Source organism: Macaca fascicularis, chromosome 16 (genome assembly GCF_037993035.2).
Source record: "Macaca fascicularis isolate 582-1 chromosome 16, T2T-MFA8v1.1".
Taxonomy (NCBI): Eukaryota; Metazoa; Chordata; class Mammalia; order Primates; family Cercopithecidae; genus Macaca; species Macaca fascicularis.
Genome location: NC_088390.1, coordinates 78,929,308 through 78,946,794, shown reverse-complemented (window position 1 = coordinate 78,946,794; position 17,487 = coordinate 78,929,308). Strand labels below are relative to the sequence as shown.

Sequence of the window (17,487 nt, the reverse complement as noted above, 5' to 3'; positions counted from 1 at the left end):
CTTTGTGTTCTTGGCCACAGGGTTAGCGGGAAGGAGATCATCAATGCATCATTGCATGTGCTGTTCTATGATTTTTCTCAATTTTTCACCCTGGAAGAAGGAGTGAATTTATGGACCTGTTATGGACTGACAGATGCCATATGCAGAATTAGAGGCAGCCTGGGATGGAGGCTGGGTTCTGAGACTTACATCTTGAGCAGGATTTCTCAGTCTCAGCACGGTGACATTTGAGGCTGGATCATTTATGATGATGATGATGATGATGATGATGATGATGACAGAGTCTTGCTCTGTTGCCCAGGCTGGAGTGCAATGGCTCGATTTCAGCTCACTGCAACCTCCGCCTCCCGCGTTCAAGTGATTCTTCTGTCTCTGCCTCCCACGTAGCTGGGATTACAGGCACCTGCCCCCAAGCCCAGCTGATTTTGTAATTTTAGTAGAGATGGGGTTTCACCATGTTGGCCAGGCTGGTCTTGAACTCCTGACCTCAGGTGATCCACCCACCTCGGCCTCCCAAAGTGCTGGGATTACAGGCGTGAGCCACCATACCCGGCCTGGATCATTCTTTGTTACAGGGCTTTGTCCTGTGCCTTGTAGCGTGGTGAGTAGCATCCTGGCCTTCACCAACTAAATGCCAGTACCACTCTGGCTTCCCAGTTGTGACAATGAAAAACCTCTCCAGACGTTGCCCAGTGTTTCTAGAGTAGGGGGTGGTGCAAAAGTGTGTGAGTTGAGGAGCACTCATAGAGACGACTCAAGTTTTGGGGCATGAGTAGCTTCCTGCCAACAGTCACTCTGCCCCTCAGTCCCTTTGCTTCTCTCTCCATTCCTGCCCTTCCCATCTGTTCAATGGGCATTTCCATGGCCGTGAACTAAGCCATTTACTCTGTGAGTTAAGAGGAAAGCAAAACCCCAGCCACATCTCACACTGGAGAAACAGGACTTTCTTTCCTTTCCCCTCAAAGTTCTAATTTTCCGCAAGGTCCCCAGATGGCCAACTGAGAGCCTTTCGTCCACTCTGCAGGCAGGGAAAAGTAAGCAACACAAACACCCTCTGTCCTTCCTCCAAAGGGAGAGAGGAGTTTTCCTCCCTCCCTCCATCCTTCCCCTCCCCTTTCAGAAACTCTTGGGTTGTGTTTCCCCCCCTGCAACTCAGTCCACTTACACTGCCGACCCCTCCCCAGCCATTCCCTCTCCGCTTCCCCTGGTACACCTGACTTATTTATTTATTTATTTATGGCTGGAGTATTTGAGCTCAGGGTTAGTTCGGGTCTATTAAGTTTGCTCCTTTTCCTGCCTGGGAACCCGGGTAATGAGTAACCATAGCGTGCTTCGGGCAGCTGTCTCCGACAAACCGAGAGACGCTGTGGGAGCCGCATAAGGGAGCGTTTGTTCTGTGCCTTCTCAATAGTTCCTTGTGCAGGAGGCAGGGTGATGGGAGGGAGGGAGGGAGGGAGAAGGGAAGAAAGAGACAGACACTAAATCACTGCACTTTTGACAATTCCTCTCTTCTTCCCACCCCCCATCCTCCCCCGCCCACACCGATCAGATCTTTGTGGTGGACTTAAGACTTTAAGACTTTTGTTACTGTTTCCATGAGCCTGAGGAGAGGCTCCTGCGTACCTCGTGGGGGTACTTTTGGGCGAGTTGCAGATTACATGGGGCCTGAGGGCTGATTTTTAACATGGGGATGGTTTAAGTATCCTGGATCTCTCTCACTGTGTATGTAAATTAACACAATGCCTATTGTTCCCTAGTTCATTTAATGATCCAATAAATCTCTAGGTATCTATTCCCAACCTTGTGGCCTAGATATGCTATAAAGCTGTTTGAAAAGTGCTTTCATAAAGCAGTCCAAGTATATTACGGGATTAGTCATATACCCCACAATCAACATGGGACTCGTTAGGGCCTCCCTTGATTTATATCATTATGTAGACAAGAGAGGCAGGCCAAGAAATATATTGTACATATGGTCTTTGGAAAATATCCTAAGTGATAGCCACAGCCGTTCATTCACTGCATGGGGATTTAGCACCTACTATGTGCCAGCTGTTTGGCCAGGTCTCAGGGGCAACTACGGAAATGAACAGGGCATGACCCTGGCTCTCAAATTTGCAATGGGGTAAGGAAAATAAGAAAGAACTCATGTCCCGAATGACAGTAACATAAGGTAAGCTGGAATATGTGCCGTAAGAAAGGTACAAGCAGAATATCTAGAGAGAGGGGAGGAGGGAAGATGAAAATATTTTGGGAGCATAAAAGAAAGCTTGGCTTCAGGAGAAAAAGATAAAGGGCAGCCCCTCCTCCAGGCAAAGGAAAGGTTTTAGCCAAGAAATGAAGGCAGGCAAGCATGGGGCATATTTGGCGAATAAGGAAGGGCTGGGTTGGTTAAGACATGGGTAGATGAGTCACCATCCATGCTGTGTTTTAGACAGATTAATCAGGCTGTGGTGTGTAGGGTACATTTAAAGGGGAAGAGATTAGTGATGACAGTTAGAAGTAGATGCCACCAGTCTAGTTGGAAGAAAATGAGAAAAGACAGGATGGGTGAGATGGAGGAGCACAGGAATGTGGAGGGAGGGGGTAGCAACTGACCGCTTGTCAAAGAGGGCACCATGGAGGTAGCCCTGAGGCTTTAAGCCTGGGTGACTGGGAAGAGAAATCTAGAAAAATAGCATGACACATCATCAGGAGGTCCAAGGATGGCTCAGAACTGAGTAGCAAGCTCAGTGGTCTGGTTTGGATGTGCTAAATCTGAGAGGTACCAAGGGACAGATGTCCCAAAGCCAAGTGGCAACAGAGGTCTAGAGCTGGGGGGGATGTCAGGGGCACTGTCTCTCCCCAGCATCTCCCTCTAATGCTGGCACGAGGGTGGAAACATCCTTCAAACGTGAGCTGGATCTCCTTCCGTTGTCCATCCCGGTCTTGTCTCCATGTCACCCCTAATCAGTGCCCCAAGAGCTGCCCTGTACGGATTGCAGCAGCAAGCTCCCTTGGCCACTGGATTCCAGCTGAGTTCAGCAAGTGGAGCGAATGGCAGGAGATTAGTGGGTGGAAGGAAAGTAGCCTCAGTTTCTGGCAGGCTGCTCTTTCTCTGCAGCTGCTGTCTCTGGATTCTGGAAACATTCTGCTCCCCTTGCCCCGTCTGACCTCAGAGCGTGGGGGCATGCCTTCCCACCATTGCTGGCCCCATGAACCTGCACTCTCCCTTGTTGGCTTCCTTGAACCCTGCCCATCCCATAATACATATCTGTCTGAAACTCTTTTCAGTCCCCCAAATTGGTTGTGCTGTTTGTATCCTGTTAGGACCCTGATTCATCCAAAAACCGTAGTCAAAAGTCACACAGGGCCGGGCACGGTGGCTCACGCCTGTAATCCCAGCACTTTGGGGAGGCCAAGACAGGCAGATCACTTGAGGTCAGGAGTTCGAGACCAGCCTGGCCAACATGGTGAAACCTCGGCTCTACTAAAAATACAAAAATTAGCTGGATGAGGTGGTGCATGCCTGTAGTCCCAGCTACTCAGGAGGCTGAGATAGGAGAATTGCTTCAACCGAGAGGTGGAGGTTGCAGTGAGCCGAGTTGCACCACTGCACTCCAGCCTGGGCAACAGAGTAAGACTCTGTCTCAAAAAAAAAAAAAAAAAAAAAAAAGACACACAGAACAAATCCTTTTTCTCTTCTTTCATACATGGTATTTCTGATCAAACAGAGGCCTTATCAAAATGGAATGGACAAATAAATATTATAATTGAGAAAAGTTTCATAAACTGAAGCAGTCTGCAAATTTTCTAGGTTTCTTCTATCATTCTGATTATTAATGTAGCAGTTGTTGATCTCATTCTCTTTAACATTTCTGGATTTTTCTGTGTCTTCCTTTGTTGGCTTCTGACTTCCCCAAGTGACTTCACATCTTTCTTTTTTTTTTTCTCACTCTATCACCCAAGCTGAAGTACAGTGGCACGATCTCGGCTCACTGCAAGCTCCGCCTCCCAGGTTCACGCCATTCTCCTGCCTCAGCCTCCCAAGTAGCTGGGACTACAGGCGCTCACCATGCCTGGCTAATTTTTTATATTTTTAGTAGAGATGGGGTTTCACCGTGTTAGCCAGGATGGTCTCGATCTCCTGACCTCGTGATCCTCCCGCCTCAGCCTCCCAAAGTGCTGGGATTACAGGGGTGAGCCACCGTGCCCGGCCCACATCTTTCTTTTAGTGCCAAGGTGAGTTGCTCCAACTGAAGCTCCCCTTTTTGAGCAGCTTCCACCTTCTTTCCTCTGGCCATGACAGAAGCAGATTCTTTGCCCTAGTGAGCTACCTCCAATGGAACCATCATCATCTGAGCAGCAGAGAATTCTGAGCAAGAGAATTGAGACTTGTTCCAATTTATTGAGACTTCTTCCAAATCTTAAGAAAATGTTTAGCTGGAAGATAGTCTGTAAGTATCAGTCTGTTTTAAAATACAGGCATGCACACCATGTCTCAATAGTTGCTGTGACTGTCTTTGTGTTTTGTTTCTTGAGACCGAGTTTCACACCTGTCGGCCAGGCTGGAGTGCAATGGTGTGATCTCAGCTCGCTGCAACCTCTGCCTCCTGGGTTCAAGTGATTATCCCGCCTCAGCCTCCCGAGTAGCTGGGATTACAGGCACCTGCCACCATGCCCAATTAATTTTTGTATTTTTAGTAGAGACAGGGTTTCAGTGTGTTGGCCAGGCTGACCTCAGGTGATCCACCTGCCTCGGCCTCCCAGAGGGCTGGGATTACAGGCATGGCCCATCATGCCTAGCCAGCTGTGATTGTCTTTATCATAACCTCTTAATGCATGGATTGGGAGCTGCAAGGAGTAGATCCCCAAGTGGGACTAGCATGGATCCCAAGGTATTTATTGGAAGGATTATGTCAAAACAACAACAACAAAGAAAGAATGAAATATCAACAGGAAAGAATATAGTCCATCTTCAGAACATGCGTGGAATGAGTTTTCTCTGCATGTAGCTTTCTTCTATCTCTTTACAGATCTGCTTTCTTCATTTAGGAGGAAACATGAGTGCTGACTGACCCTTGACTTTTACATCTTGCAGCTTTCAATGAGGGCAAATTTCCCTTATTCAGTTCTAGTTAGCCAAATCTCAAGGCAGGACTCTGATTGGATCAGCTAAAGTCAGATGCCCATCCTTGGACCCGTCAACTGTAGCCAAGGGGAGGAAGAAAGCCATGCACCAACAGAGCTGCTCCTGCCAGAACGTGGGATCAGGTGGGAAGTATTGATCTCAAAGGAGGAGCGGGTACCCGGTGGAATAATTTGCATTACAGGCATTCTAAAACAGCAATTATTTTTTAGAAACAAACTTATCAGCATAAAGAGACTCTCAGCTCAACAAACACCATTTGACATATTCACAATTTAATAGACAGAAGTTCTCAGTTCAATAAACAAATATATAAACTGAGTAACTGCAGTGTTGCTGTAGGAACAGATCATTATTTTCTGATTGTTGATGGCTGCATTATTTTCTGATTGTTGATGGACATGATAAGCAGAGTCACGGCAACTACTGAGATGGGACAGACTGATACAGACTATCTTCCAGCTAAACATTTTCTTAACTTTTGGAAGAAGTCTCAGTATACTGGAAAAGGCCCAATTCTCCTGCTCAGAATTCTCTTCTGTACAATGCTGGGTGCATAGGATACATTAGAGAAATCTGCTCCTACAGGTGATAAATAATAGGTGTGTTAAATTAGTAAATTATATTATCTACTGGAAGTTGATAAGTGCTACAGAAAAAGAAAAGGAGAGCAGAGTTGAGACAATCTCCAGTGCTGGAGAGAGGCATGGCCATTGGGTTGCAATTTTAAATGGAGGCTGAGAGCTCTTTAAAAATGGAGGCTGAGAGCTCTTTAAAAAGGAGACATTTGGGGCTGGGCATGGTGGCTCACACCTGTAATCCCAGCACTTTGAGAGGCCAAGGTGGTTGGATCATGAGGTCAAGAGATCGAGACCATCCTGGCCAACATGGTGAAACCCTGTGTCTACTAAAATACAAAGATTAGCTGGGCATGGTGGCATGCTCCTGTAGTCTCAGCTACTCGGGAGGCAGGAGAATCGCTTGAACCCGGAAGGTGGAAGTTGCAGTGAGCCGAGATCACGCCACTGCACTACAACCTGGGAGACAGAGTGAGACTCCATCTCAAAAAAAAAAAAAAAAAAAAAAAAAAAAAGGGCGGGGAGAGACATTTGGCCAGGCACAGGGGCTCAAGCAGTATTTTGGGAGGTTGAAATGGGAGGACTGCTTGAGGCCAGGAGTTCAAGACAAGCCTAGGCAACATAGCGAGACCCCCATCTCTATAAAAAATGTTAAAATTAGCCAGGCATGGTGATGCACGCCTATAGAACCAACCACTTAGGAGACTGAGGTGGGAGGATCCCTTGAGACCAGGAGATCGAGGCTCTGGTGAGCTATGATAGCATCACTGCACTTCACAGCCTTGGCAACAGAGCAAGACCCTGTCTCAAAAAATAAAAAAGAGAGGGGGGACATTTGAGCAAAGATTGGAGGACATGACATTTCCTCTGTTCTTATTGCATACTTCTGCTTTTTAGTTTAGTACCCCATTAAAAGTAACGTTTGGGTTTGAAATAAATACTATTTAATAATGACGTGGCCCATTATTTCTTGCTTCTAATGTGTGGCCATTAAAAGAAATGTAAACCCTTCAAGGACACAAAGAGAGAGATTTCCATGCTTCATATATTCCGGTTGAACCAAGTCAAGTCATAGATTTTAGAACAGCAAAGAATGTTGCCCCACCCTTTCGTTTTATAGGTGAATTGTGAATGCCTGGCCAAAAGCCACATGGTGAGCTAGAAATGCAGTGGTGATTAACATGAAATCAAATGTATACACAGAAATGCACTTCAACAGAGTGACTCAAATGGCCGAGAATGGAGAGCAGACGATCCCTTCTTATTTCCTTGGCTTGTATTAAAATTTCTAGATCTCACCATTTGCCATTAAATATTACATTCCAACTGTTTTTGATGATATTGGTAGTATTGCATTGCTATATTGGGAAACGTTGAAATGACAGTGTTTTTCAAATGTGCCTTTATTCACAAGGTTCAGTTGGAATGCCAGCATGAGACTAGGCCATCACTCAGAGAGTGTTTTTCCTTATTACTCATGAGCGGCTTGCTTTTCCCTTCTCCCTTTAATTATTTGTCTCTACTTGTATCATATGTTACTGGTCTTGATTATAATTTATAGAGATGTGTTTTTGCTGAGGGCATCTCCTATCATTTTCTTTTTCTTTTTCTTTTTTTTTAAGTTGGAGTCTCGCTCTGTCTCCCAGGCTGCAGTGCAGTGGCATGACCTCAGCTCACTGCAACCACTGCCTCCCGGGTTCAAGCGATTCTCCTGCCTCAGCCTCCCGAATACCTGGGACTACAGGCGCGCACCACCATGCCTGGCCAATTTTTGTATTTTTAATAGAGACAGGGTTTCACCATGTTGCCAGGCTGGTCTTGAACTCCTGACCTCAAGTGATCCATCTGCCTCAGCCTCCCAAAGTGCTGGAATTACAGGCATGAGCCACTGCGCCTGGCCTCGTTTTCTTAAATAACAGCTTATTGAGATATTATTCACATTCCATGAAGTTCACCCTTTAAAATATACAACTCAGAAAAGTCATACATTGATCACCACTATCTAATTCCAGAATATTTTCAGCACCCCCAAAAGACACCCCATAACCATAAGCAGTCATTTCTCATTCCTCGCATCCCCCAGCCCCTGGCAACCATTGATCTCTTTCTGTCTTTAGAGATGTGCCTGTTCTGGACATTTCACATAAATGGAATCATACAGTTAGTGGTTTTTGTGTCTGGCTTCAAGGTGCATCTATGCTGCGGCATGTATTAGTATTTCATTCTTTTTCATGGCTGAATAATATTCCATTTTATGGATATATCAATTTATTCATTCATCTGTTAATGAACATTTGAGTCATTTCTACTTTTTGGCTATTATTATTAATGCTGCTATGAATATGTGTGTACAAGTTTAGTATGGACATATGTTTTCAGTTCTCTTGACTATATACCTAGAAATGAAATTGCTGGGTCACATGGTAACTCTATATTTAATCATCTGAGGATCACCAGACTGTTTTCCAAAGTGGCTGCAGCATTTTACATTTCCACCAGCAGAGGATGAGGGTTCCAATTTCTCCATGTGCTCACCAACATTTATTGTTATCATATCATCTTCAAATAGAGATAGTTTTGCTTCCTTTCCCCCCCCCCCCCCAGTCTGGATGACTTTAATGTTTGTGCCTAATTGCTCTGGCTAGAACCTCCACTACAATGTTGAATAAAAGTGGTAAGAGTGGACATGCTTGTCTTATTCCTGACAAGAAACCATTCAGCCTTTCACCATTAAGAATGATGTTAATTGTAAGTTTTTCATAGATGCCCTATGTCAAGTTGAGGAAATCCCCTTCTATTTCTAGTTTGTTGCGTGTTTTATAATGAAAAGGTGTTGAATTTTGCCAAATGTGTTTTCTGTGTCAATGGAGATGATCATGTGATTTTTGTCCTTTGTTCAATTAATATGGTGTGTCACATTGATTTTTCTACATTAAACCATCTTTGCATTCCTGAGATAAATTTTACTTGGTCATGGTGTCTGCTGTTTTTATATGGTGCTAGATTTAGTTTGACAATATTTTGTTGAGGATTTTTGCATCTACTCATAAGGAATATTGGTCTGCATTTTTCTTTTCTTGTGGTATCTTTGTCTTGTTTTAGTATCAAGGTAATAATACTGGCCTCATAGAATGAATTGGGAAGTTGTCCCTCCTCTTTTATTTTTTTGGAAGAGCTTGTAAGGGATTAGAGTTAATTCCTCTTTAAATGTTTCGTAGCATTCATCCATGAAGCCATCTGGTCCTAGGCTCCCTTTCATGTGGTTTTGTTTTGTTTTAACAACTTCAGTCTCTTTTTAGTTGTTATGGGTCTGTTTAGATATTCTGTTTCTTCTTGACTCAAATACTTTTTGAAAATAGGTAGGTTGAAAGTCAACTTGTCAAAGTAATTTAAAAGTTGTTCTTTTCATTTGAAATGATTGCTGTTGGTAGTGTTGAACTTCCAGTGTGATTTCGAGTGGTAAAACCATGGAATGAGAGCGCCCTGCACTTCAGGGCCTGGCATGATGCTCCTCATTAATATCATGCTAGAAAGCTCACTGTCTGTCTCTGAATCCCAGTTTCCTCAACTGCAAGATGGGCTTAATCACATCATCCTTAAAGGGTGTCAAGGGGATCAGGTGGAGACATCCATCTCATGTCTAGCATATAGTAGACCCTGAATAATGATGATCTGTTTTCTCTAGCAATATATATCTGATACTCACCCACTAGCTGCTGGGGACCCTTCTAGGGACTAAGGATACGGAGGTGAGCAAAAGCAGAGACTCTGGTGGTTACATTCCAATGGAGGAGAGATCAAAATAAACAAACACATAGAAAGGGTCTAAGGAGGTCTCTGCCTGATTTTAAGCCAACAGAGACATGGGCACAGCAGTCAGGCAGGTGCAGCTCCCATGTGTGATTTTTAATGATCAGAGCTAGGCTGGAGGACCTGACTCACCTGGGATCAGGTGGGCTTGTCTGCGCTCTTGGTTCCCCCTTTCAGTCTAGCTCTAGGGACAGTCTTCTGAGGCCAAGTTAGGATCTGTAGAGCAGGACTACTTCTGAGTCTCAGTGTCCAGTCCTTACAGACTTCAGATGAATTAGCAGCTGAATCCAGAAACCTGGGCCCGTGGCTCTTGCCCACCAGTCAGTGGCTTGTTCTGAGGACAAGGCGGGGAAAGTGGCCAGGAGCATGACTTTGTTGGGGGCTTTTCCTGTGCTCATTGGGGGCCTCTTCCCCTATTCAGTGGAGGCTCTTATAATCAGTGGGGGGGCTCTTCCTATACTCAGTGAGGTTTTTCCCCTTTTCAGTGGGGACCTCTTCCCCTATTCAGTAGAGATCTCTTCTCATACTTGGTGGCAGGGGTGGAGGGGCAGGTTCTTCCCATAGTCAGTGGGGGGCTCGTCCCATGGTCAGTGGGGGGCTCTTCCCAAAGTCAATGGGGGGCTCTTCCCGTAGTCAGTGAGGGGCTCTCCCGATAGTCAGTGGGGGGCTCTTCCCATAGTCAGAGGGGGGGTTCTTCTTATATTAAGTGGATGGGCTCTTCCCATTCAGTGGGGGGCTCTCCCCATAGTCAATGGGGGACTCTTCCCATAGTCAGTTGGGGGCTCTTCTCATAGTCAAAGTGTGGCTCTTCCCATATTTACTGGGGGACTCTTCCCATAGTCGGGGGGCTCTTCCCATATTCACTGGGGGGCTCTTCCCAAAGTCAGTGGGGGGCTCTTCCCATAGTCACTGGGGGGCTCTTCCTATATTCAGTGGGGGCCTCTTCCCATGGTCAGAGGGAGGCTCTTCACATAGTCAGTGGGGGGGCTCTTACTATGGTCCCTGGGGAGCTCTTCCCATGGTCAGAGGAGGTTCTTCCCCTTTTCAGTGGGGGTTTCTTTCTGTCTTCAGCGGAGATCTCTTCCGATACTCAGTGCGGGGCTCTTCTCTTGTTTCTCCTCTACCCCAGTTCACAGGGCACTGTGTTAGAAGGTGACAGGGAAGTGGGAGGCACCTTTTACAGCATGGTGGGAGAAGGCTCTTCTAGGGAGGTGACACTGGGCAGAGAACTGAGTGGTAGGAGTGAGCCAGACATGCAAAGCTCCTGGGCACAGGAGGGTGTCCCAGGCAGAAGTGACTGCCTCATTGGTACATATGAGAAGCAGAAATGGCCTTTTCTGCCTCCTTTTCTCCCTCTCTGTGTCTTTTTTTGTTTGTTTGTTTTTGAGATGGAGTCTTACTGTCACCCAGGCTGGAGTGCAGTGGCGTGATCCCAGCTCACTGCAACCTCAGCCTCCCGGGCTCAAGTGATTCTCCTGCCTCAGTCTCCTGGGTAGCTGGGATTACAGGTGCCCGCCATCCCACCTGGCTAGTTTTTGTATTTTTAGTAGAGACAGGGTTTCACCATGTTGGCCAGGCTGGTTTTGAACTCCAGACCTCAAGTGATCCACCTGTCTCAGCCTCCCAAGGTACTGGGATTACAGGGGTGAGCCACCCCGCCCGGCCTCTCCCTGTGTCTTTTTACTCAACCTTTCTAAATCTCATGCAGACTCCATCTTCCTCAGAGCCTGCTGGTGCTGGGAGAAACAAAACGGCCTGTGCTTTCCAGCCTGTGGCTCTTTAGAGACAAAATCTCTTAGTCAGGTGTGGAGGCCCGAGTTCTGGAGCTCCACCGCCGGTTGTCCAAGACAAAAAGCTTTAGAGGCATCGAAGACCACTTCTTTGCTGAGATGCATCAGAATTGGCCTGAAAACCTATTTGCCTTTCCAGAGAGTTTTCTTTTTGGTTTGTTTAGTGGCTAGCAGCAGTCTCTCCAAGGGAAACCACTGGATTTATTAATGAGAAAATGAAGGCTTGTGTTGAAGCCTGGTCTCTGGTAAGTTGCGTGATGCTGAGGGTCAGATGTTTACAGTGGTTCCCCGGGGGTGCAGGCGTCGCCCTGGCAGGTGGCTGGGTTTCTGCCACGCTACGGTCCTGGGTTTCTGCCATGCTACGGTCCCATGCTCACCTGCCATGTCCTCTGAGGTCATCAGATGTGGCTTAACCTCAGCTTTCAAGGACAGAAGGCGACTCTTCTAGCACCTGCCATGACCCTGATATTGCCTGCTTCCCGGAATCTTCTATGCTTCTTTACCAGAAGAGCTGTCTACCCAGGGACATGTCAGCCAGGTGGAGGGGTCAGGCAGCAATCTGCAGGGCAAGAGGGTTAGTCCCTGGGATATCGGGTCCTATTCCTGGGTAATCCGTCTAAAGTCTTATTTTCTTTGGATGCAAAAATCTCACCTGGGCTAGGACAGATTAGCTTGAAGATCTGTGGAGGTGCAGCTTCTGGCGCCAGAACTTTAGATGCTGGATGAATATTGACAGGGACTTAGTGTGGAGGGAGGCATGTTCTCTTTAATGCTGGGCTTAGGACCTGGGCTCACTAAAGTGAGGGCTTCAGCAACAAATTGGGCTCGTCATCTCTGTAGGACATCTCCTGCAGGGTGACTGATTTCTGTCAAAAGATCAGTGACTGATTCCTCTTCCCAAGGAGACCTGCAGTGGGGCCCCGTAAGCAGGTTTTGGCTTTCTGGCTTAGTTGATTTAGAACAGGTCTATTAGATTGAACTGAATGACATGTCCTACCTTCTTCGGATAGCCTGGGCTGCTGACAGGGCCACTGTCAGGCAGGCTACCCTACGTCTTGGTGGTTGCTGCTACCTCGCTGTGTGACCTTGGGTGAGTTGCTTTCCCTCTCTGGGCTTCACTTTATACCTCTGTAAAATGAAGAGTTGAATAGACTTCCTAAGAATGTGCCTTTCACTTCTAGGCTGAAGGATCAGATCCTTATTATTTTTCCCTGCCCTGGGCCTGACACCTAGAAGCCTCTCAATAAGTATTTCATTGAATGAGTGAATGAATAAATGAATAACAATGTGATGGTTTGTTATTTTTTTTCATCAGCTGTGTTTTTCTACAGAGCCCATGGAAAAGACTTACGGCGTATGACCTCATCGGAGACTTGTACATGGGGCCAACCCCTCATTTTCCCACAGGAAACCCACACTGTAATTAAGGGCTGACCCTGAACTTGAATCTGAGTTTCCTCTTTCTTTTTACCTGAGATTTCTTCAACAGAGAGCCATCTCTCCAGCCCGGCTGGCAAGGAGACAGGTGATGTTACAGGAAAAATACACAGCTTGTGCCCTTGGAATTACCGGAGTTCAAAGCCTGTGCGGCGTCTACCCACCATCTGACCCGGGTCGAATTCTTCAGTTTCTCTAAGCCAATTTTCTCATCTGTAAGATGGGGAAGTGTGACCAGTTCTGAACCTACATATACCTCACTGGGCTTGAACAGGCCTGAACAGACATGTGGGGCTTAACTAGCTACCCATCCTTTCTGCCGCTCTCCCCCATTCTCCTTCTAGCCCCCAAAGTCCTTGGTGGAGGAGGAAGTGGAGACAGAACCTTTGGTGTTGGGTGAGGTACGTGAGGAGGCTGATTTCAGAACCTCCAGGAAACAAAGCTTTAGTGTTCCAAGGGCAGTGCCCGCCTGCGCCTCCTCCTCACGGGGGGTAGTAGGAGTGGGGTGGGGCCGAGGCATTTCCCAGCACAGCTCAATCACATCTCCCACGCCTGCCCTTGTGACCTGCTCCCTGGAAAGGAAGAAATGACCCAGGAAGAAGGGAGGGCATTTGAGATGAGTACCTGAACTGATGGCCTAGAGAATATTTGCATGACAAAGCTTCTTGCAAAATCTGGGTAGGACTTCCAGTTAACCCCCTGCAGGAGGCTTGGGGAAGTCGTGCTCTGAACCCACACACACCAGGTCCCCTTTCTGTTTTGCCCTATTTGTTTTTGCTAGTTCTGCCACAGGGAGAAGGTGTCCTCTGGATGGGTTCCCCTCCCTCTGTCACCTGGTGCCGGCACTTCTGGGTGTCTGGGTCTTTCTGAAGCCATTGCAATCACATTTCCCCTGGATGTGAGACTGTGTTGCGTTTGTTCTGACTGTCCTCTTGTAGAAGAGAGGGTAGCTTTGCTTTTCTCTCCATCATACCTCTGGAATGCACTTCTTTTCCACACTCCAGCCTTTGACTCAGTCACCTCCACATCACCCTTTCACCAAACTTCTCTGTCTGCTTTTAAAGCCAAAGTCAACTTGACTAGACCCTTTGCTCACACTGCCATTTGCTGAACTAGCTTTGAATTCCAGTTATTCCAAGGCACAACATGTGGATTTTCCTTTTCTTTTTTTCTTTTTGTGATACAGAGTCTCTCTTTGTCATCCAGGCTGGAGTGCAGTGGCACCATCATGGCTCACCGCAGCCTCGACCGCCTGGGCCCAAGCAATCCTCCCGCCTCAGCCTCCCAAGTAGCTGGGACTACAGGCACGTGCCACCATGCCCAGCTAATTTTCGTATTTTTTTTTGTAGACATGGGGTTTCACCATGTTACCCAGGTTGGCCTCAACGCCTGGGCTCAAGCGATCTGCCCTTCTTGGCCTCCCAAAGTGCTGGGATTACAGGCGTGAGCCACCACGTCTGGCCAGATTTTCCTTTAACATCACCTGCCTCTCCATCACTGATCTGGGTGTGATGGGTGTGTATGTACCAGTGATGGATGATCTAGTTTTGATCAGTTTCATAACTTATCCCTTCTTCAAGAAGCCTCTTTTCCCTCTAATATAACATAGGTTTGTGTCTTCCCTTGTTTTTATCACACTCTGTAAGAATTTAATTTAGTTGTTCACTTATTTATTCCATCTCCCCACAAAAAAGGGACTTTGACTCTCACCTTCATTATTATATCCCCAGCGCCTAGCACAGTACCTGGAGCTTACCAGGTGCTAAATAGATGTTTATTGAACGAATGAATGAATGGTCACCACTGCTTAATCTAGAGACAGAAAGCTACCAATTCACATTCTTCATAACGCCTCTGGGACAGGCACTATCCTTTTTATACCACAGACCATCAAGAGTATTGACGGGTAGAATGATGTTGGCACGTACGTGCAGGCTAATTAATTCCACCGGCTTGGGCGGCTTGCTGTTATACCAAGCTTTTGGTTAGGGCTTTGTGGGTGAGCCGTCTGGAACTTGATTCAGCACAGTTTGGGGAAGGAGTGCGTCTGCCCACCTTCAAGAGCACTGTTTACCTGCATTTACTTTGTTGGCAGTTTAACATTATCCATCAAATGAAACCAGCCAATGTTGACTGAGCCCCTGTTGAGAGGACTAAAAAATAAAAAAAAGCAAGAAAGCACGTGATATACTCCTTGATCCCAGAACACTTAAAATTAATGGGGGGAGCCAGAAATGTACACATCTTAATAACCACTGGTGAAAGACAGTATGTCTCGGTGTCAGATGAGTGGAGTGCATGATAATGTAAGGGCAGTTTTGAGAAGACAGCCATCGCGGGGATGGGGTGGGAGGGAAGGTCATCCCAGGAGCCTGAAGTACCTGCCTGGCACAAGGCAGGGCACACAAGAGGCACTCTGCAAGGACAAGCCCAGCAAAGTCCAAAGAGCATTTCTGGCAGATGGGATGGTGTGAGCAATGGTGGTGGTGGTGGGGTCATCACAGTGCGAGGTTGTAAGGACCTGGACCAGGCTGGGAAGAATGGAATAATGGAAATATTAGACATTTGAAAGCCATGAGTCACAAACACTCAGAGGGGTAAAGGGGACAGAGCAAAAGAATAAAAAATGTGTCTAAGCTTTGAACCCTGATGTCTAGGAGACTTGGAAAAATCACAGGCCTCAGCAAAGAATCCAGCAGGAAAAAAATGATTTGTGTGTAGTATCTTATTTTGGATTCTTTTCAAGGCAGAGAAGTGTTTGTGTACAACTGGATTTGTGAGTTTATCTTTGGAAGCACAAGGAGTGAATTGGGAGGGAAAAAAGTCATTAAGTGGTGGCGAATGAGAGGTTATGCTGTGGGCATACGGGGCTGAATCTCACTGGGGACCCTCCGGGCAACTCAATAAAATACACTTCAGAAGTGCCAAATCAGGCCAGGTGCAGTGGCTCACACCTGTAATCCCAGCACTTTGGGAGGCTGAGCCGGGAAGATTCCCTGAAGCCAGGAGTTAGAGACCAACCTGGGCAACATAGCAAGACCTCATCTCTACAAGACAAATTTTGAAGTTAGCCAAGTGTGGTGGCATGTGCCTGTAGTCGCTGGTCCTACTACTTGGGAGACTGAGGTGGGAGGATCACTTGAGCCCAGAAATTCAAGGTTTTAGTGAGCTAAGATTGCACTACTGCACTCCAGCCTGGGTGACGGGTGACAGAGACCCTGTCTCAAAACGAAAACAAAAACAAAAACAAGATTGCCCAATCAAAGGATGAAAAAGATGGAATATTTATCTAATGACTCCCTTCCTTGAGGGTTGTCCTTAGAGAGGGTAAACCCCTGGCACTTCTGAGATGCTTCTGCAAAGAACTAAACAAGCCCAAAGAACAGCAAGAAAAATAAAAGAAAGAAAAAAAACAAGAGTTACAGGTGGCTGAAGCAGGAGGTGGACACTTGCTGGAATTGTCCGCTGTGGCTGCAGGGCAATATGGCAGCAAGGGGCCATTGGGTGGGGCGTCATCAGTGGGTGGTTATAGAAGCTTGTTCTTAGACAGCCTGGGGTTCAGCTGATGTAGACATGTCTAACGGGCAGGCAGGAAGGCAGACCTGGAATCAGGCCAACCGCTTCGTTGGCAGGATTGGGTATGAGAGGGAGCAAGGTACTGAAGAAAGGAGACCACAGGACAGCTCAGGACTAGAGCCTGGGATGCATCCTACAGGTAGGGGGTGGGAAGTGAGCATAGTCAGTGGGCAGAGACCTTGTGCCTGGCACACGATGGCAAAAGCCAAGGGAAAAGGGGATTTCAGAAAAACAAACTGCAGAGAGGGCAAAACTAAGAAGGCTAGTACCAGCACCCTGGATTCGGTAGTTAGTGGCTAGCAGGTTCCTGGGGCCCTGGAGAGGACACTGTTTTTTGTTTTGTTTTGTTTTGGTTTTGACATGGAGGCTCGCTCTGTCGCCCAGGCTGGAGTGCAATGGTACCATCTCGGCTTACTGCAACATCCGCCTCCCGGGTTTAAGTGATTCTCCTGCCTCAGCCTCCCAAGTAGCTGGGACTATAGACATGCACCACCATGCCCAGCTAATTTTTGTATTTTTAGTAGAGACGGGGTTTCATCATGTTGACCAGGCTGGTCTCAAACTCCTGACCTCAAGTGATCCGCCCTCCTCGGCCTCCTAAAGTGCTGGGATTACAGGCCTGAGCCACTGCACCCAGCCGAGAAGACACTTTTAAGGGCATGGTAGAGGTAAGTAAGAGTCAGAATGTAGGGACTCAAGAGATGAGATGTCCCCTGGAGGCAAAGAAGGATGAGTTCATTTGATGAAGCCAGGAGGAAGGAAGGAGGAAGACGGCGGAAAGGGATGCGTGACCCTGTGCAAGTTACTCTGAGCCTCTGCTGTCTCGTCTGTAACACAGTAATAATCATATTTCCTATCTCTTAGGGTTTCAGTGAATGTTAAAGGTTTATAAGTGCTTAGCACAGAGCTGAACATTTAGTAAGTGCTCAATGAATGCTTTTTATCATTTATTATTGAAGGGAGAAGAAGAGGATGGAGAAAAAACTGGAGCATCTCGTGACATGGAAAGAAAGGTCTGAACTCTGACGATCCCCTCACGTGATTATATGCATGAGGACTCACTCTTCCAATTGTTTGAAAATTGAATGGACTGGCTCACACCTTCTGAAATTTCTTGGTAACCCTGGAGTAGCCATTCCATTAAAGAATAGCGTGTTTTTGGCTGAAA

General features: G+C 46.8%; 1 protein-coding gene across 2 annotated transcripts in view; it reads left to right on the top strand.

Annotated features, from left to right (window-relative positions):
- The window catches only part of LOC102140719 (uncharacterized), a 42,699-nt gene extending 25,212 nt beyond the window's left edge, over positions 1-17,487 (top strand). For both annotated transcript variants that reach the window (XR_012426084.1, XM_045376771.2), the window contains one exon: positions 17,279-17,487. The gene's annotated coding sequence lies outside the window, so the exon portion shown is untranslated. The remainder of the gene's footprint in view (positions 1-17,278) is intronic.